We start from the raw sequence: 6,257 nt of genomic DNA, 5'->3' as shown, positions 1-6,257 counted from the left end.
ATGAATATTGCAGCACCGCTCTGCTGCTCCCCATCCACTGAACAATTCTCATTCAATGGAAATCAAGTTACATTTGAGGAAATAATGAGGTCTGCTAATTAAGTCTGGCCTACGAAGGCAGCAGTCTTAAAAGGGAAAAAAAAATTCAGATCTCCCCAAAATGTGTATGTTTGCTGCTTATTACCTGCAAAGGAAAATCGTTAATGCTGCGCAATGCCAGGATCACAGGTCAGTGCCATTGTCTTATTGCACACATCTAGAGGAAATTATCTTTTTAATGATAAAATGCGTAAGTCATGACCTGCTTTATCCCTAGGAGCTGAATGGGAAATGTCGGGCTGACACTTTCCATACTCTGAATGCAGAAAGCAGGTACCTGACAGTGAATGCCAAATCCAGGCTGGGCTAGCGAGAGGCAGGCAGGGGCTCCAAGGGGCTCAAGGCAGCAGATTGCATTCAGCTGACACAAGATGGATCCCAGCTTGTACACAGGGAAGGGATTTTTCTTCCTCAGCCACTGAGACAACCAAATGACAGTGACACCAGCTGGAGCTGGGGGAAGCCATAGGGAAAGAGACCACTGAGTCAGTCCTGGGGGGACAAAGACTGGTCAGGATCATCATGTGTTTTAACTCTAACAAGAGGCAACAGAAGACGACTTGCTTCCTGCCCCTTGCACAAGCATATGTTGCAATAACATGAGGACACAGCAACAGCCTAGAAACCAGAAACATCAGGCCCAGGGATCCCAAAGGAAATCTTCATCAACACACCACACCCATAGCTTCCCCACCTTCCTTTCATTATCTTCCCAAATGTATTTATCTGTGATGGTTGGGGCTGCCACCATGTCTCCTGTATGCTCCCCACCCCAGATAACTGCAGAGGGAGGTTGGGGCAGGGAGGGTCTGGTACTGTCTGTATTTTGTGGGAAGAGCAGAAGGCTGGGAACAGGCCCACCATGTCTTCCTGCTGGTTTGGCTGCCTTTTCTCTTTGTCAGAGCTTCAGGAGCATACAAGACCTACTCGTCTTTCAGGCCTGAACTTTACCATTAGACCCAGTCTGACTGACCAGTATGGATTTGTCCAGGGGCCACAGAGCAGCTTGTTGTGTAAAGAGCAGGCTATGGCAGTCCAAACCTCTCCTACCACTGCAGCAACACCCTTCCCTAACCCACTTCCCAATTCTCCAGAAGAAAATTCACCCAGGGGAGGGGTGAGGGAGGACATTGGAATCCTGATTCACTGCTTGACCCCTGCTGACACTCTGAACTTTAGACTGTCTTTTAATACAGACAACCTCCCTGGGAAGATACAGACAGAGACTGAGCCCCACTGGCCAGACCTGGAAACACAAGGATCCAAATGAGGGGGAGCTCAAACCATCACGAAGGAAACACTTCATCCAAAAGAGGACAAAAATCCAAATGAAAAGATCATAAAGGACTTTCCAGGTCTAGGTTGTCCTAAGGGACTCAGATACCATTTCTATACATCTCTGGCCTCCTGGAGATGGAAGATAAATAAACCTATTTGGTCATAAAGCCATGGAAGATAAATAAACCTATTTGGTCATAAAGCCCATCTGGAAGCGTTACCCCCACCCTGTCCCCACCACCAGCAGCTCACTGTTTTGTGGATGAGTAGGTGGTCTCCTCCTTCCAGCCCACCTCTTGCTCTATTTCCAGATGCACGAGCACTTGCTGCTACCAAGTGTCTGTTCTGCAATAAAGAGCAATAAACATGCCAGAGTAATTAATGTCTTAACAACTTATTACAATCCTCAGATAATTAATCACAAAAGCTAAACATGCTGTCTCACCCTCCTAATGTGTTAATGCTCTAATTATTATGCCTCAATTAAGGGGAAGTCAGCGCTCCTTGCTTAGAAGTGCATGTTTAATAAGGGTGCTTGAACGCAGGCAAGTGGGAAGGGAGGGGGTGATGGGGGTTAAGGAAGAGGACACCATTTTTAATGAGGTTTCACGGGTGGCTCGAGGCAAGGAATTGACAGCCCCTATATGGGATCTCACACACGACTGCATGTGGAACTGGGGGCCATCTGCAGTGGCTCTGTTCTCTGCTTCCCATCAGGCTATTTATAGGAAAAGCAGCATGTGGGCCACAGAGAAGGCAGGGACTGGAGATGAGCAGTTACACTGTGGATCTGGCCAGCACTATACAGTAGAGCTGGCAGCTCACAGAGCAGTCAGCAACAGGAGTAGGTGGTCTCCTCTATCCAGCCCACTGCTTGCTGGTTTTCCAGACACATGGGTGCTTGCCACCACTCCTGTCCCACATGAAGCATCTGCACTGCCCAAGTCTCTCCAGTACAGTCCTGTTTCCATGATGCACCTTGCCTCCAAGAAATCCTCCAATCGCCTCTGGGACATCCCATGGAGGTGGTAAGAACAGCCCCTGAAACCCTAAGTTACTCTAGGGATGTGACAGATCAGCTCATCTGATTTCAGCCATTGCCTGGTGGTTTTCCACAACTCCTTATTGTAGGAGGGAACAGAGAGCTGTGTCTCAAAGAGCACACCATTAAAACATGCTGCTTTTAGGTGGGGAAACAGAAGGCCAAAGAGAGATATTCTGCATGGGACTTTGTGGTGGTTACTATCACTGAACCTGCCTTTCTGGCTCTGAACCTCGCTGGATATTGGGAAACATCAGAAGGAGTGTCAGTGGTGAGGAGCTTGAGCAGACTATAACTTTGAATGTAGGACCTGGACTCCTCACTGTGCAATAGCAGGAGGTACCTGCTGCACTCAGGACAGAGCTCTGCACCCATATGGTCCTTGTTCTTGGGTTAGACTTTGGGTACAAAGTATAGTCTAGACAAAGATGGGATCACATCCATCCCACCCTGCAGAAGTGGTGCCTCTAGAGAGCAAAGGCCTCAAGATGTAGGACTCAGTGAGAGGTAGCACAGCTCTGCAATGAAGCAGCATATGAAGCTGGGACCAGGGTGGCTCCATACAAGAAACTGCAACAGAAGAATGGCTGGAGCTCAAGTCTCCCACACAAAGCCTATAAAAATTTTATTTTTCCAATAAAAAGCTTTTGAAACAACTCCTCCGCTCAAGTGGATCTTCAAACACAAGCAAGCTCTCCCTGAATCAGCCTGGTTTCTGTTCCATCCAAGCTTTTTAAATTTCTCAGACAAATGAATCACCAGAAGCATTTCCAGTCTAGGTTCAACTGGAAAACGATGCATTTCCTCAAGAAATAACACACTGTGTAGGTTTGGACGGTTCCCTCTGAGGAATAAGGAAGAGGGAATAAGAAACAAAACAAAACAAAGCAACCCGGAGGGGACATGAATTTTAAAACCCATGAACAGTTTTAGTTTTCAAATAATCAAAATGAAAAAAAATTTCACATAGTCACTTTCAGAAAAATAATTCTGTCACCCTGATTCTTCAGTGATGTCTCATGAAAAAAGAAAGCAAGTTCTCCACCTCTGCCCACCTCACCTACAGCACCTCCAAGACAGAAACCTAGCAGCAGCTTGATGGGAGAAAAGGGGCTGATGTCTCCGCACAGAGGCAGCCTGTGGATTCTCCCAGGGATGAGGGCTTCAAACTTGTGTGTTGGGCCTCTCTCCACACTGATTTCCGTTCCAGCATCAGCCTTGACCTTCACCTCTTTGATGAGGATGACTTCAGCCATCCAGCTCTAGTTCCCCGCACTCAGCTGGATACATCACAGCACATTATCTCAGCAGCTTCACTTCGCTCTGCAACTTGCTCCTTGGAGACTCCACCAGAACTCAACCCATCCTGTAAAACCCGACCTTCCAGGACAGGACATCAAAATCACTGATATTTGAGGAAACACAGCCTCACTAGGGAGATACAAGGCATATGATTCCTCTTGAGGAACCAAAGGATCTTCCTGCAGGGGGGGGGGGGGGGAGTTTTCTATGGCTGTTGGCATCTATATTGCTCATCCATGCTCAGAGGTCAGGCTGTTATCTTCTTTCTTTTCAAACATACTATCCAAGTTTCTCAAGCACTGCAAGAAAGTGACGAACTGCTTTTGTACCTCTCCCTTGTCACCACTACCATCAAATCAGTGGTCACTTGAAAATATGAGCCATTACTTCCATTCTGGGGCTAGAAATTTTGGCTTGGTTATACTAGATTTGACCTATTCTAAAGCATCAAGTCAGTTGAATATCTGATGCCAGGAGTTTTGGAGAAGTTACGTTAGTATGCTGTGGGGTTGGAAAAAGACATTTATCTGGAAGAATGCACAGCTCCTGATCTGGGGTATTTTCCCTGGGATGTTCTGGCCCTGTTTAGCCTGTACCCACCACCAATATGAGACAAGACACCAAAGCTGAGCCTTCCTCCCAGTACAGTAGACCCACATCCCCCGTAATCCTCACTCTGCCCAGCCTGCGCATGCTTCCATTCACATTTGAGCAGGTGAAATGGAGACAGAAATCACTGTGCTCCTTCGCACCTTTCCCAGATGAACTCAGGATCAGCTTCTTGAAGCAAGTTACTGCCCCAACAGCCAGAGATCTGCCCCCCAATATGCTCACGCAGAACACCTGCAGCCAGCAGCCACATGTGGGCACATTCCCAGAGCCCTAGAATTTTGAGGGGAGCCTCTGGAGGAGAGCAGATAACCATTGCATGGATAGATACAAGGTGTAATGACCATCAGACAAAACAGCATCACTGCTTCCCAGAAAAAGAGTGGATTAAAGTGCTGGACCATGAATCCAGTGCCACTGGAGCCCAGATGTCTCCAACCTCACAACCCAATCCCCTTGGATTTTGAGGGCAGCCTCTGGAGGAGAGCAGATAACCATTGCATGGGTAGATACAAGGTGTAATGACCATCAGACAAAATAGCATCACTGCTTCCCAGAAAAAGAGTGGATTAAAGTGCTGGACCATGAATCCAGTGCCACTGGAGCCCAGATGTCCCCAACCTCACAGCCCCCTCCACAAGAGCTTTCTGAGCTCAGCTCACAACACTCCCTCCGCCTGCTGCCTGCTGCCTTTAAGACAGCATGCAGCATGACAGCTGGGAAACCCAATCTGGTCCAAATTTTGTGACAACCCTGCTGGTTTTTATCCTTGTTTACCAGCATTAATTTTAATGGCTTTCCCTACATTAACTTTGTCCTGAATTGGTCACAGGAAAATTCCTGCTCACTTGCCTTCTGGATAACAGCTTGGGTTATTTTCCCTTGTCACATAACAGCCCGCCTGGGCTCCTCAGGAATGACAGCCACACTGTGTACTTTGTTGAGGGCAATAAACTTCCCAAGGCTGGGGGAGGAGAATTTACGTATCCCTGAATACACCGTCCATTCTTTGTTCAGTTTGGGTCTTGACTTGTGCTGGTCCATCAGGTGAAAATTTCTTCCTCTTGCTCAGCATGGAAGGGAACTACTGAGCCTGCAGAAAGGAAATGTAACACTTCCAGGCAAAGCACACACCTCCCCAAGGCTGAGCAGCTTTGGGTTGAGTTAGTCGCTGGCCATCTGAGTCTCATTTTCCCCTGGAATCATTAAAAATACCTGTAAAACAAATCTTGAAAGAGATAATGGCACGTGTGGAGAATGTTTCAGAGAGGTAGGGAGCAGGAAGAGAGGACGCCTTGTCCACAGCAGCAGTCCTCTGCTCTTCGATGCCCCTATTTGTGCTGTCTGTGTCCCACATGCCTTTATTCACAGCAGAGAGCAGAGGTGAGGATGATGCAATGCCTGAGCTTTCTCTCTCCTGTCCATTCTTCTTCTCATCTCTGGCTCCTTCCAGCACCATCCTGGCTTCCTGAAGGAGACATCACAGCTCCATCCAAGCTGCTCTGCAGGATTGAAAGAGATTGTTCTTCCCTTTGTTCACCAGATGCTGTCAGCTGTGGTCCCTTTTCTTTCTCCAGTTCACAGAAAGGTGTGATGTCTCAGGCTATGGGAAGGAAGAGAAAGAATCAGGACTCTTTAAGCACTTTTCTCTCCCCATTAAAAAAAAAAAATAAATCAGGGCAATTTTTCCACCAAAGAAATGCAAGGGTTCAATTCAGACATATTTCCAAAGTTATCTGTCTCTGGCAGCATAAAAAAGGAATATGGTTACACTAAGGGAAGCTATTTGATGTATCACATGATACCCATACTTTAGAAGTACAGATGTTCCCTCCATGCTCCAAGGGACAATTTGGAAGATAGAGGGCTCAAAAAATCCCACTATATCCAACCACAAGCACTTGGGCTGTTGTAGAGAGAGTGTTGC

This window comes from Athene cunicularia (assembly GCF_003259725.1).
Source record: "Athene cunicularia isolate RWA chromosome 8 unlocalized genomic scaffold, athCun1 chr8_part1, whole genome shotgun sequence".
NCBI lineage: Eukaryota > Metazoa > Chordata > Aves > Strigiformes > Strigidae > Athene > Athene cunicularia.
The sequence above is the reverse complement of the archived record's forward strand: the minus strand, read 5'-3'. Positions refer to the sequence as shown.